This window comes from Monodon monoceros, unplaced genomic scaffold, assembly GCF_005190385.1.
Source record: "Monodon monoceros isolate NGI ecotype Baffin Bay Population unplaced genomic scaffold, NGI_Narwhal_1 Super_Scaffold_14, whole genome shotgun sequence".
Taxonomy (NCBI): domain Eukaryota; kingdom Metazoa; phylum Chordata; class Mammalia; order Artiodactyla; family Monodontidae; genus Monodon; species Monodon monoceros.
The window spans coordinates 2,161,734-2,182,437 of record NW_021703770.1 but is presented as its reverse complement, the minus strand read 5'-3'; the positions used below and the strand labels follow the sequence as shown (position 1 = coordinate 2,182,437).

Sequence of the window (20,704 nt, the reverse complement as noted above, 5' to 3'; positions counted from 1 at the left end):
AGGTGAATGGATGGATGGATGGATGGATGGATAGATGGGTCGGTGATTGGATAGATAGATGGATGGATGGATGGATGGATGGGTGAATGGATGGATGGATGGATGGATGATTGGATAGGTGGATGGATGGATGGATGGATGGATGAATGGATAACTGTTTCAATGAAGAGATGGTTCCTATGGACAAATGGATGGATGGGTGGGTGCATGGTTGGGGGATGAATGGGGTGGTAGATAAATGGGTGGATAGGTGAATGGGTAAGGGGATGGTTTGTTGCAAATGGACAGGTCAGTGGGTGGATGGGTGGACGCACGAGCAGATGGCAGAGCTGGAAATAAAACTCTGGTGTGGCAGGATCTGAGTTCCCTGCTTTTTCAACCCTCCCCTCCTCCACTCCTTTTCTCTCAGACACTGCTTGGGGACAAGATGACAGTGACAAGTGACGGGGGCGAGGCTGCAGACCCATGTGGCCTCCAGTTGTCAGGAAGTCTGACAGCCCATCTCGCTGAGAGCCAGGCCCTCCTTCCCTTCCCCATCCCTCGCTCAGCCCTCACTTGGTGTCCAGGGGAGGAGAGGCAGAACTCTGCCACCTCTTGTAATCACAAGGAGCAAACAAAACAAAACACTCCTTCCCCGCTCGTTCCCAAAATAGCCTCTCTCGCCACCCAGACACGCTGGCTGGCTGGCTCTCCCTCATTCAAACCTGACTAGGCAGATTTTCTAGAGCCCTGAGCTGGGGATGGGGGAGGGAAGGGGCAGGAGAGGCTGGACTCCCACCAGGTCTAGAAGGGAAGCAGGAAGCTGACTGGCGTCAAGCCCTGTGCTGTGGTGTCATGACATGGAGAATCCCCAGTCCACCCTGCCAGGAAGGCACTGTGACCCCCATTTCTCATACAAGTAAACTGAGGCCCAGAGAAGGGAAGTAACTGCTCAAACTCGCATAAGCAGGTGTGGCTAACTCCACCAGCCTGCTTCCCCCACACCCTGAGCCTCCTCATCCAGGGGCTCTGCCAAAGAGTTGGAGGGGAGAAAGGGGAGAAAGCAGATGTGGTAGGCCAATGCAGGGTAATCAGGGAGGGCTTCCTGGAGGAGAAGACAGGATTCAAAAGAGGATTTCAACCTACAGCAAATGAAAGGTAGAGCAACACTGGGGGGACCTTGGGAAAGTTCCTGGAGCCCTGTTAGCCTCAGCTTCCTCATCTGTGTAATGGGAACAAGAACCCTGGGAGGGAGGTGGAGTGAGGTTCAAATCAGATAAAGAGTTAGGGCCGCCCTCTGATGGGCACTGAGCCACATGGCTCGGTGGACATTCAGGTGACTCAGGGCCCCTCTGCTCCACTCTTCTCACAGGCACAGCGAGGGAGGTTCGGAGGGGCCAAGGTCAGGGGCCGCTGATGCCCCCAGGTGCAGGTGAATGAACCCCACTGGGGCTCTGACCTGAGCTGAGAGGCAGCTGTCAGCTCTCCCCGCTGCCAGCCTGGCCCTCAAGAGCGCAGGAAGCAAAGTGGGAGCAGCCTGAGAGGGGAGCTGGAAGTGGCTCGGCCCCAGGCCCTGACCTTCCAGCCTCCTCCAGTGCACACCTCCCTGCCACGCCTGCTGTCCAGAGGCAACAAGCATGTTCTCACCTCTGGGCCTCCGCCCACGCTGTTCCTCCTGGCCAAAGCGCCCTTCCCCGTTCTCCTTGGTATGCTCCCCACACACCGACATCTCAGGTGGGACCACACTGACTTCTCCCTCACCATCTCAGGCCGGTTCTCCCCAAGGGGCTCCCAGCCCCGAGGAGCACACAGATAAGCAAGTGGCTGGGTGCACGGAGCCTTGTCAGATGGCCTCTCCTCCAGGAAGCCTCCACCCTCCTTGCCCTCACCTTCCCGGAAACAGCTGATCACTTCCTCCTTTAAGCCAAACTTTGGCGGGGCTCAAACTCACACAATGCTCCACCTACTGCCGCAGAGACTTCCTGAATAATCATGATCCTTCCCAGACCCGTCGCTTCTCTTGGGCTCCACGCACTGGCCAGGTACAGGCCACCGTCATCTCTCACCTGGACACAGGCCACAACCTCCTCACGGCCTCCCCAGCCCTGGCACAAGGGATGGAACATCCGGTGGCCAGAGCGGTCCTCTCCAACACAAATCGGATCATGCCGTAGCCCTGCTCGACCCCCCCAGTGCCAGGGCTCTACCCCACCCCGACCCACCCCTGCACAGCCTGTGCTTCCCCCTTCCAGGCCCATCTTCCTGCAGCCTTCCTGGCCTCGGGGATCCATTCTAAACCCACCACTTTGCCCCTCCACACCACTGCAGGTGCTGTGTGCTCCAAGGAACAACCGTCTCCATCCTGCTAGGTCCTCCCGACTAAGTCCTGCTGCTCCCCAGGGCTCAGCTCCAACGTCACCACCTCCAGGAAGCCTGCCCTTGTGTTCCCAGGGAAGCCAGGCTGCACTGAGCAGCAGAAAGGCAGGCACTGGTTTGAGTTAGGACTGAACTCAGGCATCCTGGTGCGCCCAACCTGCTGTGCGACCTCAGGCAGGTCGCTGAGCCTCTCTGAGTGTAATCCTCTTAGGAGTCTAACCAGGAAACGAGGACCCACTTGAAAAATTTAGAACAGGGGGAATTCCACCCAGTCATGGGGGTGACAAGAAAGCTGAAGCAGCCCAGAGTGGGGACAAGAAGCTGCCACCAGGCTTGGGCAGTGAGAGCAGGCAGGCCAGGGTCAGGTCATTGGCCAGAGCAGGAGCCATGGCACTGTCCTCCAGTGGAGCCGCTGCCAGGGATGCGGGGGAAGGGAGGGTGCAGTGTGCACCCTCTCATCACCCTGCCGTTTGAACTTCTGCCGCTGCCTGCCCTGGGCTAAAGTCCCCCAGACCAGAGCACAAGGGAGCCTGGGAATGAGTTCCCTGCCGTCCGCCGCAGGAGAAGGGGGCAAGTGGGTCTGCGAGCACAGCCCTTGTCCCACCTGCCAAGCAGAGCTGACGGCATGGTCACGGCTAGCAAGGCCAAGGCCGTGTTCCAGGAGCTCTGCGTGACTTAGCTTCCGTCTCCCCGCGGAGTCCCAGGCTTGTCAGGGCCCTGGACCAGCCCTCTAGGTTCCCGCTGACTCGGGCGCTGTCCGAGGTGCTGAGACCCCCAAGTTCAGAGGGTAACACAGCGTGGAGAGAAATAATGTTTTCTGGGGGGTTGTGGAGGGGGCAGCCCTGGGAAGCTCCCCGAGGGGACAAGATCAGAAGTGATTTGAGAGTAAAAATTAAAATACTGAGGCAGGGCAAGTTACCGAGGGAGGCATTCCCGGGGGCGAGGAACAGCACGTGAAAAGACACTGGGGGCCCCGTGGGTACCAAATGAGTTCATAGGCCAGAAAGTGCTTGTGCCCCAAGGCACCCCATGTGGATGGGGGCCCTGACTGTCATGGGGGACTGGCCCAAGGCCCCCCGCCTCCTAGGGACACAGCTGCAGGCTAGGTTTTCCTTACTGGTCCCAGGGGTCCCCCTTCAAATTTCTGAAGCAAAGCTCCTGCCTAGGATTGAGGGCACAGGCTGCGTTTCTCTCCTCTTTGCCCTCTGCCTCAGGCACATTGATTAAAAATGGAGAATGCTGCTCTGTCCTACCCTCTGGCACTGGGCCCCAAGCCCCTGGAAGCTCAGACCTGACCCCGGTGCCAGGTTCGAGGTACCCGCCTGCTGCCTATCCAACAGCAGTGGCCAAGCGATCAGCAAGGGGAGAGGGTGGCCTCCTTCCCTGGGGGCCTGTTTCTCAAAGGTTCCCCCTCCTCTTTTTATTATTCTTCCCCTATTTCTTCTCAAGTTCTGGAGAGCTGGAATTTGAACTGGGGGTGGGGTTCAAAACTGAGAGCCTGGGCAAATGACACAAACAGACAATTTCCGGAGGAAAGAAAACCCACAAATAACCACTCAACATAGGAAAAGATACTCAACCTCACGCTCAAGCTACACCAAGCTACCATTTCCCGCTAACAGGTTGCTGGTGGGCAGGTACAATAGTACAACCCCATGGAGGGGAATTTCTACACCGACCAAGTTTACAAATGCATTTGCAATTCCACTTCCGCACATTTATCCTAAGGTACACCTGCATACGTATGCAATGATGTTGGTAAAAAGTTATTCATTCACGAGTTGTTTCCAGTCCTTTTCTATCAGGAATAAGAACATCAATTAGTAGAGGCCTCACTGAATTCTGGTACATTCGCAAAATGGAACAGTATGCCTATGTCAAAAAAAAAAGAAAGAAAGAGGAAGTTATGTACTGGTATGCAAAGATCTCTGGGATTTATTATTACGAAAAAGCAAGAGACAGAACAGTGATCGAGATGCTGCCTTTTGTGTAAGAAAGGGGGGATAATAATAGATATTTGTGTCTCCATCAGAAACACAAGATATTAATAAAAGTGATTCCTACTTTATTAGTAAGAACATGGAAAAACAGATGCAGATGGGATGAAAAGAACAGGATGGGAGTGAGTTACTTCAATGAACACCTTCGTATCTTGGCTTAATATCTGAACTATGGAAATGTATCAATATTACCTACTGGATCACATAGCTGGTCAGAGTGGTTTTATTTATTTTTATGTGACCCTGGGCGAGTAACACATTTCTGAAGGTGCTAGTGTTAGCAATAAAACTGAGCCTTAGCCTCTCTGTAATATTATTATATTGATGAAACGTGAGAATCTCTAAAAGGCACTTAGACCACCAAATCACAGGTAGCAATCACTCGGTGATAACAACTGACAAGGAAGAATGGGGCTATTAGGACCCAACTCCTTCATATAAAGCACAAAAATGACTGGGTAAAACCTACATATTGGATATATTTTTCATTCAGTTAACAGACCTTTATTGATTATCAATGATACATGCTGCTTGCCATTAAGGGGCTTAGCGCGCGAGACAGTCGCTCGCACCCAGGCTGTTTGAGACTTTCTGTGTCTATGACCATCCCCATATTCCAGATGGAAAAACTAAGGCTTAGAGAGGTCAATCCATCTGCCTAAGGAGGTCTCAAAGCCAGTCAGTAAAAGGAGCCCAGTTCCCTCAGCTTCAAAACCCCCATTGCTGCCCCACTGCCGGCGGGGGCATCCTCAACCCCCAGCTCCCAACAAGCACCAGCACCTTCCACGCATCTTTGGTAGAAACGCAATGAAAATGCTCAGCTCCAAATAACTTTCCTGGGGCCCCAGTTAGAACGTGGCAGAGCCGGGGCCGAGGGCGGTGGATGACAGAGCACCAACCATGCCCGGGCCTCCAGCCACACAGCGGGGACCACTCATGCCACAAACATGCCCTGAGCTCCTACTATGTGCCAGCCCTGTTCTAGCCACTGCGGACAGTGAGTTGGGGACAGCCTCTCTCCCACTGGAATGTGAGCTCCCTGAGGAGGGGAGGTGACCATTTAGTTTGTGAAACAGAGTGAGGCAGGGCCAGGGCACAGGTGATAACACAGGAGGGGTGTCAGGGCTAGGAGAGAGCGGGGCCAGGCAGCCAGGTGGGCTTTGAGCAGATCTCGGAGGACGTAGAGGTGTCCAAGGGGACAGCATCTCTGCTGGAGGAAGATGAAGTGCCAGGGAGCAGGGTGACCGAATTCCTGCTCTCCTCCTGCTTCCTGCAGGGAGTACAAGGCGGGGCAGGGGACCTAAGGCCTTGTGGTCCACTGTGAGGACTCGACTCAAACCTTCCAGTAGTTTCTATCTCCTTCCAAATGGAAGCTGGAACCATGCAATCAGACCCCGTCTTTAGCGGATCTCCCTCAGTCTAGCTGTGGTGTGGGGGATGGAAGGGCCAGCGGGGCAGCTGCAGGGTGAGGGGAGGCCAGGCTAGCATCAGTGGCCTGTCCAGGGTGTGGCCAAGGTGACAGGAGGAGGGCTGGATGCTGGGTCGCTTCTGCAGGTGGGCCACAAGCCTGGGTGTTGGGTTGAACGGAGCCGAGGTTTCTAGCCTGAACGACTGGAAGGAGGGAGGACCCAACACCCGGGCAAGGAGGGAGCTGCTGGAGGCACTGGGTGGGGCAATTATGAGGATGACTGCTAACAGCACTCCCATTTTGCAGATAAGGAAACTGAGGCACACAGAGGTTAGACCTGCCCTTTGCAGAACCAGGGCTCAGTAGCAGTCCCCCCGCCAGGCTGCTGCCTCAGCACCCAGGCCTGGCTGGCGCCCCCAGACGTAGGCACAGCCGCTTTCCTCCATGGGGAAACTGAGGCTCAGAGTGGCGATAGGCCAGCTCCCCAGGTCTTCCTTGGGACTGAGGCCTGGGCCCCACCGCCCAGGCAGGCTGAGCCCACAGACTCCAGACCTCTGGGAGACCACCACCACCCTGCTTCCCCGTTGCCATGACCATCGCCTTATAATTCCTCACTGCCCAAGTGGCAGGGTGGACACAGCGTCTGGAGTATCCCAGCTGAGGCTACCAGGGCCTCAGCTGGGATACTTTGCCAGTATCCTTTGCCCTCCTCCAGCGCCGGCCCAGGGCCTGCCGTGCTCTGAGCCCCCTCTCTCCCCACTGCTGGGGCTCTGGACCACGCAGCTGTCCCACTCCCTGTGGGCCTGTCTGGTGTCCTCCTTTCTTCGGGCCAGCCCGGGGCCCCCCCCCAGTCCCTTGGCTCCTGAGTTTCCACTGCGGGCAGGAAGGGGTGAGTGGGGAGGCTGGTGGTCCCCCCTCCCAGCCCAGGGCTCAGCAAGTGAAGCCAGGAGGAGGACTCGGAGGGGACAGAGGCACAGGTGTGGCCGAGTGACACAGGCACGCGGTCAGGGATGGCCTTACCCTGAGTCTCCAACCAAGGCAGGCCCAGGGGGCTGTGTGCACACATCTGGCCTAAGGCCTCGGCCAGTGCTCCCCACCCACCCCAAGCCCTGCTCACCCAGCTGCTCCTGGCCTTGAGGAAGGGTCAAGCTCGGGTGGCCGTAACTGGGCACCATTGTTCCAGCGACTCAATATCTCACGAGGGCCTACGCTGAGCCGGACACGGCTGGGCACGGAATTGCTGGCGCAGTGGGAGGAGAGGGGGCCAGGGGACCAACCGCAGGCCGGGACTGGACCACAGGGATGTGGCGCCATGGCAATAGGTTGGGAGCCAGCATGGGTGGGGTGACCCCTCGGTGTGAGGAGTTTAAAAGGAAGCTCCCCTGCCCCCAGCTTCTCACCAGGCTGGCCCCCGCCTCCCCACGCCCAGGGGTCTTCGGCAGTTCTACCTGAGGGATTTGGAGGATGTCTCCTTCCCAAAACAAGGATAGGCAGACCCCAGTACCAGCACAGTTCTACACAAAGTACTCAGGCCGACGCAAACTATTATACAGAGAATAGATAAACAACAAGGTCCTACTGTATGGCGCAGGGAACTAGAGTCAATATCCTGGGATAAACCATAACGGAAAAGAATATGAAAAAGAATATATATATGTATAACTGAATCACTTTGCTGAACAGCAGGAATTAACACAACACTGGAAGTCAACTACACTTCAATAAAATTTAAAAAACAACAACAACAACAAAGTAATCAGGATGACGTCTGCTCTGTGTATCAGCTTCTTTCGGCGGCTATAACGATTGCCACAAACTTGGTGGCTTAAAACAGCACAAATGCATTTGTTTGCAGTTTGAGAGGTCAGATGCTGAACAGCGTCTCATGAGACTAAAGCCAAGGCGTCAGCAGGACTGCACTCCTTCTGGAGGCTGTCGGATGCCATGGCCCCTTCCTCCACTTTCCAAGCCTCTTCCCACCTCTCCCTCTCTCACCTCTGCTCGCATCACGACGTGCCGTCTGTGACTCTGGGCCTCTGTCTCGCTCTTTCAAGGACCCTGTGATTACACCGGGCCCTGGACAATCAGGACACTCTCCCATCTCAGGGTCAGCTGGCTAGCAACCTCGGCCCCACCTGCTGCCTTAATTCTCCCTGCTGTGCGAGGTAACATATTCACAGGTGTGTGGACGTTTCTGGGAGAGGGGCACATTCTGCAACTGCCAGGTGCCCACCCCGCCTGGAACAGTTCACAGGAGGTCCCCCGGAGCTTGGATCCTTCCCCCCACCCCTCCCCTAACAACTTGCCCTTTTGTGACATGGGACGAGGAGGTGCAAAGGGGGGCTAGGGGCACTACCCCAAGATGGACTCCAGAACAACCGAGGCAGGATGACCCCCAGCCCACCATCCAGACCAGGCTTCTCGAACTTGAACGTGCACAGTCCCCTGGCGGGGAGGGGGATGGGGGTCTCATCAGGAGGCAGCCTTGGATGCCGAAGTCTGGCTGAGACTCACCTGTCCGCCCAGCTGCCAGCGAGACCAGCGCTGCTGGCCCCAGACAACACTGAGCGCGGCCAAGTGGGAGGATTTCGGCTCTACCCCATGTCATCGGAGCTGGGCTCGTCAGTGCCCACGTTCTACTCCATCACCACCACACCTGGGGCGCACTAAACGGTCGCAACCCACAGCCGAATCTTGCAAGGGAAGAACCGGCGACCCAGCTGGGGTCTGATCCCAGCTGCCTGGCTACCAGCCGTGCAGCGTGTGGCAGTTAAGCATCCCTAGTCCAGAGCAGAGAAAACTGGGGGCCGAGAACAGTAACTAATAGGAACAGAGGTGCAAATCCTGCTTTTACCAAGTACTGCCTGCGTGACCAGAGGCAAGTTCCTAATGATCCTTGGTTTCCCTACATGTAAAATGGGAATAAACCCTGCCGTGTAGGGTGGTTAAAACAATATGCAGTAGTATTTTAAGCCCTGCTATGTGCCCTTTCTACGAAGTGCGAAATAAATATATACACATGAGTACCCACCCCTTGGGTGTTTGTGGGTCTGAATGGGTCAGCTCCTCACCGGCAACCTCTACGAGCTGGATCATCCCATTTTACAGTTGAGGAAACTGATGCAAGGGAGGCCCCATTCATCAGCCAGCTCTGGAGGCCGATGAGCGGCACAGCTGGCCCTTGAACCTGGCAGCCGGCCCGAGTCTGTGCTCTGAGCCACAGCAGCACTGCATACAGCAGGTGCTCAAAAGGCTCCACAGAAAAGTCCAGATGCACATCAGACTGTATCTGATAACTGAAAGCCCACCACCTCTTCACCAACATGCAGTGTGGTTTTTATTTCTTCCCACTTAGGTCTCCTCCACCTGTTTTTCGACCTTCAGCCACGTGCCTCCTTGGGCATTGATGCCCGTGGCCTTGCCCTGGCCTGGAGGGCTGGGTCTCGCCCTTGAGCAAAGGCCCCCCCACCTCCATCCACGGCAGCATCACTGTGGCTGCATCTGAGGCTGGCGCAACCCCCCGCCCCCAGCCCGGCACCCGACGGCTCGGTGGTAGAGGGCCCAGTGGGGACGCGTGGCCTGGCTCGGGCCAAGGCCGCACAGCCGCAGAGGCGCCTGAGTGAGATGGGAGTCAGGCCCCAGGCCTACGTTCCACAAGCAGCCCTGCGACATGAGAGAGAACACAGCACACACCCGGCACGCGATGGTTCCCGCACTGCTGAGGTGGAGACCGAGGACTTCCAGACACGATGAATCTACAGCAGAGCAGGAAGCATCCACCGACGGAACACCAACCTCCAAACCTTAAAACACCTCTACGCAACCTGTCCACACCAGCAACACGCCACAGCTTCTGAAAGGTCTCCAACGGGTCAGGCGAGAGGCGAGGAGACACGGCTGGGGTCCAGCTGTGCAGCCTCTCACTAGGACTCGGCTCTCCGTCCTACACGGGGTGAGTCAGAGGCCAGAGGTGGGGGAGGAGCCCAGCCAAGGGCGATGGAAGCTCCCACAACGAGGGCCACACTGTACCCCATGTGGGACATGTGCTCTCTCTCTGAATTCTGGCCAGGACCCCAGAGGCCGGGGCCCCCCTACACACCCCACAACTGGGAAAAGCCGAGGCCTCCAAGGCCAAGGGGCTCGTCCAAGGTTCTGTGCTAAGCGTTCAGAGCAGCCTGACTCCAAAGTCAAGGCCAGGACCTTGGAGAGAGCTGCTCCCTTCGGACGCCGCCCCTAGAGAGTGTCCACTGGCTTAAAAAAATAAACTAATAAAGGTTCCATCTTTAGGATGTCTTCCCAGTTTGGCTGGGGTCTCCGTGGGCATCTGGAAGGGGAGAGGGGCCGGGCGGGGAGAGGCCTGGCTCAGCAGAGCCTGTACCAGAGACCCACAGACAATGGCAGCGGATGGAGAATCCATTTCGCAGTTGCGATCCTCATCTTTTCCTGATCATGGTAAAGAAATGAAGAGAGAGAAGAGATGAGAGGGGCAGGGAGAGGAGGGGGGAGACGAGGAGGGAAGGAAGAGAGAAACAGGTCCAGAAGCACCCAGTGCAGCTTGGGTGGCACCATCCTCCTTGCTTCACGGAACTGTCAGTTTTCCAAGAGAGAGGGGGGCGGGCGGACAGGTGCTGGGCCACAGGGTAAAACGTGTCCCTCACCCCTCTCAGCCTGCAGTCTCACGAGCCACCGGCTGGCCCGTCCATTCCCTGCAGACAACACCGAGGACCCACAGAGGGTCCTGCCCACAAGGCCCCCAGCCAGGGAGTGGCCGAGACCAGCCAGCACTCAGACCCGGGCTCTCCCCAAGCCAGCCCGGACCTGTGGATAAATCAAAGAGGCCCGGGCTTCCCTGGTGGCGCAGTGGTTGAGAGTCCGCCTGCCGATGCAGGGGACGCGGGTTCGTGGCCAGGTCCGGGAAGATCCCACATGCCGCGGAGCGGCTGGGCCCGCGAGCCATGGCCGCTGAGCCTGCGCGTCCGGAGCCTGTGCTCCGCAACGGGAGAGGCCACAGCAGTGAGAGGCCCACGTACCGCAAAAAAATAAAAACAAAGAGGCCCCGCCGGGCCGGCAGCCCTCCTGCCCATCACGTCCCCCCACCCATGCCTGCGCCAGGCTGATGGGCCACACACACCCGCTGGACAATGCACCAGCCGAGGCGGTCCCCATGCCAACCCACGGCAGCCGCCTGGGCCACCGGGTTCCTCCTCAGGAGCCTGGGCTGGGGTCGGGGGCGTGGGGACAGCACCACCTCTGGATCACGCGGGGCGGCAGGTGGCGCCGGGCGGGAGTCAATGGCCATGGGGCCCTGAGCACGATCCTAACGTAACCTCTCCGGCTCCACAGCCCCGAAGGGAGCCAGGAGGCCCAGAGAGCTCTGGAGGTGTCACCCAGGGAGACAACGCGACCAAATTCAGGCTGCGCCCCACCTGCGTGGATCCTGAGACACTGGCTCCGTTCCGGAACCTCCATTAAAAGGATTTTTCACCAAGGCCCAGGCGACCTGTGAGCAGCTGTTCAGGGAAACCACTCCCTTGGGGACGCTTCACGGCCCTCCCTGCTCATCCCCCTGCCCGGAGCCAACGCAAGCGCCTCCACCATCGCCCTCAACGTCCCTCTGCGTCTCTGCCTGCAGCCCTCCTGGTGGCCTCCCTGGCGCCGTAACCTGAGCGGGACAAGAATTCAGCCCGGGTCCCAGGAGCAGCAGCACGCGGACCGACCGAGACAGGCGACGCGGGCCCGGGTCCCTGGCCTCCGCCCAGCATCACCCCGAAGCTGCCTACACCCCTTCCCCAAGGCAGGGCTGCAACTGGCATCAACTGAAAACAGTTCTGGCCCCCAAATCACAGCTGAACTGCCTTCTCAGGCACAAGAACGTCCACTGGTGCCCAGAGCCCCCTTCCTGGGTTCTGGGCAAGGTAGGACCCAAAGACAGGCTCACGAGGGGGGCAGGATCACGTGAAGGGCCACCGGCTGGGGAGGCCGAGGGAGCGTGGGAGCCACAGAGCCCTGCTGCCTACAGGGCACATCCCACCTGCCTCGATGCCCTTCCCCTCTTCGGGAATCGCTAGGCTAACGGATGAAGCCTTTGTCAGGACAACCCCCAGCCCACTATTCCCACCCGAAGGGGGGCTGCTCAGAGACCCCAGACACACCACATCCCTCAGTCTGACACCTCTGACCCACCACGCCGGAACTGTTTTTTAGCAATTACGCCAATCACTCACCTGGACCCCATTTCCTCTCCTCCCTAAATGACCTGCAGGAGACTCAAGGGGCCCTGAAAGTGGCAGAGGAAGGCACTGGCTCCCCCGCCCCGTTCATGCCCACCCCCACTCTGTCATCCGTACAAAACCCTGTCCCTTTGCAAAATCAATCCCCAAAACCACGGGCCCCAGAGAGTGAAGTGATTGCTACTCCCGGGTAGGTCCTGCTGACGTGTGCGGCTCCCCTGTGACCTCGCCCTGCCCAGGGATGGAGAGAATGAAGAGCCAGATGCCACCCGGCCAGAGGCACCATCCACGCATTCCGTTAGAAAGGCCAGCGCCCGACACCACGAGGGAGCCGGTACCATGAGATTTCACCTAAAGGAAGATCCAGAGAGGTGAACTGCGTTATCCCCGTTGCAAAGATGAGAAGCCCGAGGCTCTCGGTCACGTGCATAATTGCCGTGTAAGCAAGGAGGGCTTAGCAACTCTGGGGGAGGGGGAGGGGGAGGGGTGTCCCGCACAGTGCAGAGCCCCACACGTCAGCCGCCGTCCACGCCCTCCAGCAAGGACCCCCCAGCACGGGCTCCACCTTCACAACCCAGGCAGCTTTTGTGAGGATGGAGCAGAGTGGGTTGTAGATGACGACACTGCAATTGTACTCACAGGACCGCATCCTAAGGGGACAATTGGACACGTGTACAAAGGACCGTGAACAAGACATTCAACGGAGCGTTCCTTATAACAGCAAAACTTGAAAGGATCTGAATCTCCAACACCGGAGAGCAGTTCATTACGGCTTATTACGATTCCACCGCACAGATGGACCATGAAGGCAGGGCTAGAGATGTCCACGATTATACTTATGTCCATGAGAGTAGGTTCTGGATATACTAAATGGCAAACACCAAAGGTCCAGGAAAGTCAGTGTAGTACAATCCTGTTTCTTGCAAAATAAATAAAAATAAGAATAAGAACGGGAAACAGATGCTGGCTGCATACGTATTTGAAAAGTGTGGACAAATACACTAGAAACCGCAGATTCAGCAGGTGGGAAATCAGATCTTTTTCCTCACCTGTCCTTTCTAACGTTGCTTTACAATGACCATGTATTGCTGACCTGATTATAACGTTTTGCTTTTTAAAGTTAGAAACACCCGCAACAGGACACGTTTGGGCGACCTGACCTCCCACTGAGAATCTTCCCAGCTCTGGGATTGGATGATGGCCCCGGACACGTCCCCGTCACCGAGCAGGGGCTCTGTGGCCGCATCATCGTGAGCCCGGCCCCCGCCCAGCCACGTGGAGCAGGCGTGCGCGCATCCCCTGCTCATCCCATGGGCTTCCTTCCTGGATCCACGTCTGCTTTAATCACAACATCACCGAGAGAATATCCGATAAGAGCAGCAGCTGGCCCGCACGCGTGCAGGCAGGTCACCTGCCAGGCCCCTCCTGGAACCAGAGGCAGCAAAGGGAGCCCACGTGCAGAGGATGTCTGGGATCCAGGTGGCCTGACCCCAAAGACAGGCTGTCCACGGTCAGCATGTCCCTCCCTCCCCTTCCTGGCTCATCCCTCCTAGGGGTCACCCTCCCGGAACCCCTCTGGCCGACGTCCTCAGGTCTTTGCTCTGTAGCCCCAGCGGCAGGACCCCGAAGCCGGCCCAGGGGAGGTGACAGGCCGCCAGAAGCTCCCACAGGCAAGAGGCTTGGCCAGCGTCGAGCCCCTTCCTGAGGCCTCTCGCTTCATCCATTCTCTTATTCACAAGTATTTATTCGCGGTTCCCTTGCGCTAGGCACACCGTGGGGATGGCGGGAGGGGCACGGCGCCCGGCTCTCCCCTTGGGGCCCGCAGCCCAGCGGGGAGGCAGACGATGAATGAATACACTCTCGGCTCACAGTTCAAGCTCTGGTGCATGACGAATGCCACGCAGGGGAGGCCGGGGCCCGGGAGCCAACAGTGGGCGAGACCCCGCATCGGGCCAGGCCGCAGCTGGTGCTTCCGCCCTCCTCCCAGCCGCTCATCACAGTGCCGGCCATAGCCAGTCCCTCGCCCCCAGCCAGGCTCTCATCGAATTCCCAGAGCCCGGGGATGACTCCCTCCTGCGTTCCTCATCCGTCCCCCACGGCACGGGCCCCGCCCACTGATGCCCCGGCTGGCCAGAGGCTGGGGGAGGGACGCCACGTCGCGTCCTCTGAAGGGGGTCCTCGCAAGGCCCCTGCCCCACTGTTACTAATTGCTCAGACCGTGCTCTGGGCAATGCCACAGCCAGAAACAAACCCGGCCCAACCTACTGGCCAGTCAAAACCCGCTCACTTGGGAAAAACAGAGAAAAACCAACAGCCAACACCAGGCAGTAATAAAAATCATGCTACAAAATGGTCTCAAAATAGATCCCAATACACAATTCCCATGGCAACTGCCCCACGCCTGAGGGCTGCCTCCGGAGGAGTATGGACATGGGGCAGGTGGGCTCAGGCGCTCCGGGACATGGCACACCTCGGGGGCAGAGGGCCCGGCCCCCTTTCCAGTCCTGTGTCTTCTCCAGTGACAGGGTGAGTTAGGAGCTTGGGGCTCCAGCAACAGCCTAGAACGTGTGGACTGGGACGGGCCTCAGGAGAAGCTGCCCAAGCCTGCAGGACCTTCACAGCTCCTCCCTGAGCCCAGGTCCCCGGCACCACCTCCCACGAGGCAAGGTGCCAGGCCCCACAGGGTGGGAGAGGTGGGCAGCGGCCAGTCCAGCGGGGGGACACGACAGGAGGGAGAAATAAACAAACAGCCATGGGTCCAGCCACAGAGTCCCCGCCTCAGCCCCTGCAGAATGGAGTGTGGGCCCAGAGAGTGACAGCGAGGAAGCCCTGGGTCCTCGGCTTCAGGACCTAATCCCCCCTGAACGGCTAAACCAACACCCAGCAGACACGAGCTCAAAGCCTTGCCTGAAAGAGGCAGCAAGGCGATCAGCGGTTGCTTCGAGCTGGTGGAAGGGGGACGGGGTGATGGTTAAAGGGCACTGGCTTTCTTCTTGAGGCGATGAATGGCTCTAAAAGTGACCGTGGACTTGCACAATCTGTAAATATGCTGAGAACCATGGAGTTGCACACCTTGAATGAGGAAATGTACCGTCTATGAACTGTGTATCTCAACAAAGCTGCTACAAAGAAGCAAGAAAACCCCGCCAGACCTGTGCCAGCAATCAGGAGGGGCACCTTAGCAGGACCTGGCCGATGCCAGGTGAGCAGCGGGGACACCAAACATTCCACCGATCACCTCGACAGTCAGTGTCTCACTTGACAGCCCTGATAATCTGACCTGCTAAACGCCAGTAGCCCACTTTTCAGGTGGGGACAGTTGGGTTACGAGAGCTTCCGGAGCTCACCAGGGCCGCAGAGCTGGCAAACACAGGCTGGAGAGAGAACTCGTGGAGACGGGCGAAAAGCCAGCCGTCCATGTTTGAGACAGTGGGCTTAACACCCTGCAGGTTGTGAAGACACCACCCAGGAGGCAGCCCAGCCTCCCATCTCCTTCTGTGGTGGTGGGACCTCAGGGTCCCACAGAGAGAAGAGAACCCACTCCAGCATGAGACGGAGTGCACAGCCCGCCCAGTGCCCCAGCTTCCTCCAAGGCTGGATTTGGGGCGACCTCCTCCCAAAGCTGGGCCCCACTGCTCCAGCCCAAGGCAGCTCTGCCCTCCCTGCCACCTCAGCCGTCTGGGCTGTCTTTGGATCCTTCCAGCTCTAGACCACTGTGCCCACCAGGGAGACAAAACCCCGAGCTTGTTTCCCACGGCCCGTTTGGGGTGTGTGATGTACTGAATGTTTGTGTCTCCCCAATGTCCACATTTTGAGACCCTACCACCCAATGCAATGGTATTTGGAGGTGGGGCCTTTGGGAGGTAACTGATTATAGATGGGGTCATGGGGGTGCAGCCCCATGATGGGATTCACGTCCTTATAGGAAGAGGAAGGGACCAGAGCTCTCTCTCTCCAACACAGAAGGATACAGCGGGGAGGCGGCCATCTGCAAACCAGGAAGGAGGCCCTCACCCAACCAGGCTGGCACCTTGATCTGACTTCCCAGCCTCCAGAGCTGTGAGAAATAAATTTCTGTTGTTTAAGCCATCCAGCTTGAGGCATTTTGTTATGGTCACTGAGCTGACCAAGACAGGCTGCCAGGGCCAGGTGGACAGACAGCAGTGCCCCCAGTACTATGTCTGTGAGGCAGGGGACCCGGTGCTCCCGTTTCCCGGATGAGAAGCCTGACGCTTTTTCTCATACAAAGCACACAGCTATGGAGCAGGGAGCCAGGACTCGAACCCAGGACCTCATGCCCCAGCGCCCAGCTCTGCCCAGAAACCTGTGCCCTCCCCCCCGGCCAGACGGCCTCCCTCCCCCACTTCTGCTCCGCTTGAGGCCCTCCTCCTTCGCCGACATGTTTATGGGAATAACGACACTGAGACAGGACCCGTGCGGTCAGGGTCACAAGAGCTCAGACACCCGGTGGCCCTGAGGCCAAGCAGCAGATGGGGATTCAGCACAGGGTGGGGCCTTCAGAGGCCCCTGTGCACGGAACGTGCTTCCCTGAAAGCCACACCCAAGGGCCATGTCCCCTGGCATGTCAACCCAGAGACGCGCTCTTCCTCCCCCTAGAGGCTTCCCCACGCTGGGTGCTCGTGTGCACTCCTGGCCCGGTGACACAGATGCCGTGTGGAGCACCAGAAATGGCACTGGCCACGGAGTCAGACACACTGGGATTCAAATCCTGGCTCCACGCTATTTGTCTGAGTGAGCTATAGGAAAATTACTTCATCTCCCGGAGCCCTGGGTGTCCACCAGCCCCAAAGGGAGCAGAGGTGGAAGGACTGAATGAGGTAATAATGTTCACGGCGGGGCCTGCTCGGGGCACGGGCACTGCCTCAACTGGAAACGAACACCAAAACCCTCAGGGACTGGGGGATGAGGGGAGACATCCCATGATCCCCTGCACGCCTTTCCACGCACCCCATCTCCTGGGCTTCCTGTCTCCCGCAAATGTGCTGGGCTCTCTCAGCCCTCACCCAAGCTGCCCCCCTGCCTGGAGGGCCTGTCTCCCCTCCCTACTCCCAGGCATCTTCCACGGCCCGGGCCAGCCTCAGCTTCTCCCAGAAGCCTCTTGGGACAGACCCGCTGGTGCTCGCCAAAGCTGGCAAACCTCACACACTTCCTCCCGCACACAGCTGGACTACATCTCCCAGACTTCTTTGCAGCTAGGCAGGATCACATGACTGTGTGCTGGCCGATGGGATGTGGGCAGGCATGAAACACAACAATTCCAGGCCTGTCTCTGCACACACCTCCAAGCTCTCTTTCCCCATTGGCTAGCTGAACGGAGAGCACTCCAAGGACCTAGAAGAAGGCACAGTCACAAGATGGAAGAAGCCTGGGGCCCTGAGTGACCTGGTGGAGCAGAGTCTCTCACCTGCATTAACTTGAGCAAAATAAACTTGTATTGTGCTAAGTCACTGGGACCTGGGGGGTGTCTGTTACAGCAGTCAGCCTATGCTGACGAATACACAGCCCCGACTCCTCTCCAACAACAAACATGTCCAGTCGTGGCTCCCTCCTCAAGACCCCTCCTGGCCCTCGGTCCTCTGCACCACCACTAGCCAGGCTCTTGTCTGTCTCCCACGCTGGTCTATGACCAAGGTACAACCTGTCACTTCCTCATTTCCATTTCCCTAGCGGGGCTGGTGCAGAGTGGGCAACCATAAATTCTGCCTGACGAAGACACCAGAATTCCTCAGAATAGGATCACCTGGAAAATAAGAGGTTTGTTCCCAGAGGGCCTTCCAGTCTTAGCTTGTGCCTGATTCTCCAAGTGTAAGCAATGACTATGGATCAGCCTCATGTCCTTAGGCACCGTCCTAAGCTCTTCCCAAGTACATGCTCACTTTACCCTTCCCAAAACCGAGGTAAGTCACTTGTCCACGGCCCATGGCAGGCAGGTTGCAAGAACTGGATAAAAGCCAGGCCGTGGGGCCCCGGAATGTACATGCTTCCCCCAGACGCAGGCCAGCATCGTGTTTGTCCCCCCTCCGGCCCCACCTCCTGCTGACGACACAGATCCAGGCCATGACAGTCTGGCCTGAGGGTCAATCGTCCCCAGGGCCGCCCTCGTGAGCTGCTCACCCTCAGATCAGCTGAGTGCAAACTCCGGGCACTCAGGGCAAAGGAGTCAAGAGGGACAGACACTGTCCCCCAGCTGAGTGGAAGTGAGGCATCAGAGAGGGACAGTGGCCCGCGGGAGTGGGCCTCCCTGCCCAGGAGCCTACTTGGGCTTGAGAAAGAGGAACCTATCCCAGGGGCCCGGAGACCAAAGGGAAACAGAAGGGACACTGCACTCCACACATGAGGTGCCTCACAGACGCCACCATCCCTTGCGAGGTGGGCACACATGTCACTAGCACTTCTCACCAACACAGGGAGGCCACGTTGCTGAAACATCGCCATTCTCCCCACCAGCTGGGACACAGCCACTCACTCACTTGCCATCCTGTACTCCACTGCCCTATCCCTCACATCTACCAGCTGAAGGCTGACGCTGGGCAGCGGGCCCTGCAGCAGCTGTGCCGGATGTCAGATGCTTTCCCTGTCACCTCTGGGTGTGCGAACCCCATGTGGCAGATGGGCAGACCGAGGCCGAGACACTGAGTCACGCCGGGGAGGAGGGACAGCGCTGGGCTCACGAGCAGGCCTGCCTAACCCCAGGGCCCGTGGCTCTGTGCACAGCACTTGTCCTGCAGGCTACTCTGACCCCGAATGCCAAGAAGTGTTCGTCACCCAGCCCGCCTGGCCTGCTGGTTTGTTCAAACCCCAAGAGACAGCTCGGGGCCAAGAGAGAACATAATTCCTCTAAACACTGGACACTCAGCAAAGGGGGAAAAGTGGGTTGCAACCATTGACAAGAAGAGAAACAAGCAGGATGCTCCGAAGTCCAGCGCATTACCTGGCACCCCAGCCCGAAGGCCCAGTGCCCTGGCCAGCCCAGGGCCGCCCAGCTGCCCCCCTGCTTGGCCTGGAGCCTCCTGGACTCGAGCGCCCAACCTTCCTCCCCAGGCTCTGCAGGGCCGCAACAACTCCTGGGAAGTTCTGGAAGCGGGATTCCGCCCAAGTGTGGGCCCCCCTCTTTCAGGTGGAAGGATTTCACAGGGTCGCGGAGAGGCCTCTCCTGGCAGGTATGCCTCTCGGGCCTCCCCTCTTGGATTCAGAATTTGAACCCACCTCCCCTCTGCGGGCTGAGAGCGCCGAGGTCTCTGTCCCTCTGGAACCACTGCCCTGTGTTCACCCGGGCTCTCCGGACACCCCTCTCCACGTTATTTCAAAGTGCGTCTGGATCTTAGTCTGCAGCCAGCTTGGCCCTTCCACAGGGGTCTCCAGCTCTGCTGGGATGAGGCTCCGGGGAGCAGGGTCCTCACATACCTGGGACGTCCTCTGGTGTCCGCAAGGGCGTCCGAGCCCGCTGTTGGGAAGGTCACTGGTTCAGCTGCACGGCCACTTCCAACGCCACACAGACACTGTTCCCTTTGGGAGTCTGGGGCCTGCTGGCTTGGGGGCTTCGTGGCCAGGCTAAGGGCCATCACTGGGCCTTTAGGGACATGTGGGCTCCCGTTCGGGACCCAGGGCCTTGCTCTAAGATGCAGCAATGAACAGCCTCTCCCCAGGCATTAAGCGGGCAAGAAAGCGGCACCCCCCCTCACGGGGCATGGCTACACCCCGCGTTACATTCACACAGAGGCAGAGATGCAGCAGCTCCTGCAGAGGCCCGGGTCTACACTGACCTGAAAGACTACCCCTGACGCATTTGCAGGTCTCTTCTTTGTAAGCCCATTTCAGAGTAGTAAGCGTTCAATTTGCACGTGGGTTGGCCACTCCATACCGTACCCCCTTTCTCCTCACTGAGAGAACCCCAGTTTTACTTGGAACAGCCATGGGCCCACCTAGAAACACCGGGGGTGGGCACGGGCCCCTTATCTGCCCAGGGACAGCGGAAGTGCCTGCCAACAGGGCTCTGGGGGAGCCCATGTCCCCAATACACAAGGGCAGCCCCAACAGACACCCACCTTTACTCCTCCCCTTACTCCTACCAAGGAGGCAGGATAAAAGCTGCTCGCTAAGATGGGGGCACAGGGGGCCAGAGGGCCTGGGTCTGTGATGACTTCCCCAAGGAGCTAGTCTGCTGACACCCAAACTTCCTGTTCTAGGGGAAATCCCAAACTGGTTAAGCTGCTGTGGTCAGATTTTTTTTTTTTTTTTTTTTGCGGTACGCGGGCCTCTCACTGCTGTGGCCTCTCCCGTTGCGGAGCACAGGCTCCGGACGCGCAGGATCAGCGGCCATGGCTCACGGGCTCAGCCGCTCCACGGCATGTGGGATCTTCCCGGACCGGGGCACGAACCTGTGTCCCCTGCATCGGCAGGCGGACTCTTAACCACTGCGCCACCAGGGAAGCCCTGTGGTCAGATTTTTACAAGACTTACAAGAAGTCAACCCATTCCTCACTGACACAGGTAGCGATCATTCAACCCAGGATCTCTGGGTATACACATGCCTGGATAAGACTGAGGGACTGTCAGCAGGAACCAGCCAAAGTCACCAAGAGCTCACCACGCACCAGCCTTTTCTCCATTAGTCCTCACACTGGCGGTCCCATTTTACAGATGTGAAAACTGCTCAGAGAGGTCACTGAACTCGCCCAAGGTCACACAGC

The 20,704-nt window shown here is 58.1% G+C and overlaps 1 protein-coding gene across 1 annotated transcript in view; it reads right to left on the bottom strand.

Moving 5' to 3' along the window:
• Positions 1–20,704, bottom strand: part of KCNK9 (potassium two pore domain channel subfamily K member 9) — a 93,154-nt gene that overhangs the window by 51,040 nt on the left and 21,410 nt on the right. The gene's annotated exons all lie outside the window — the stretch shown is intronic.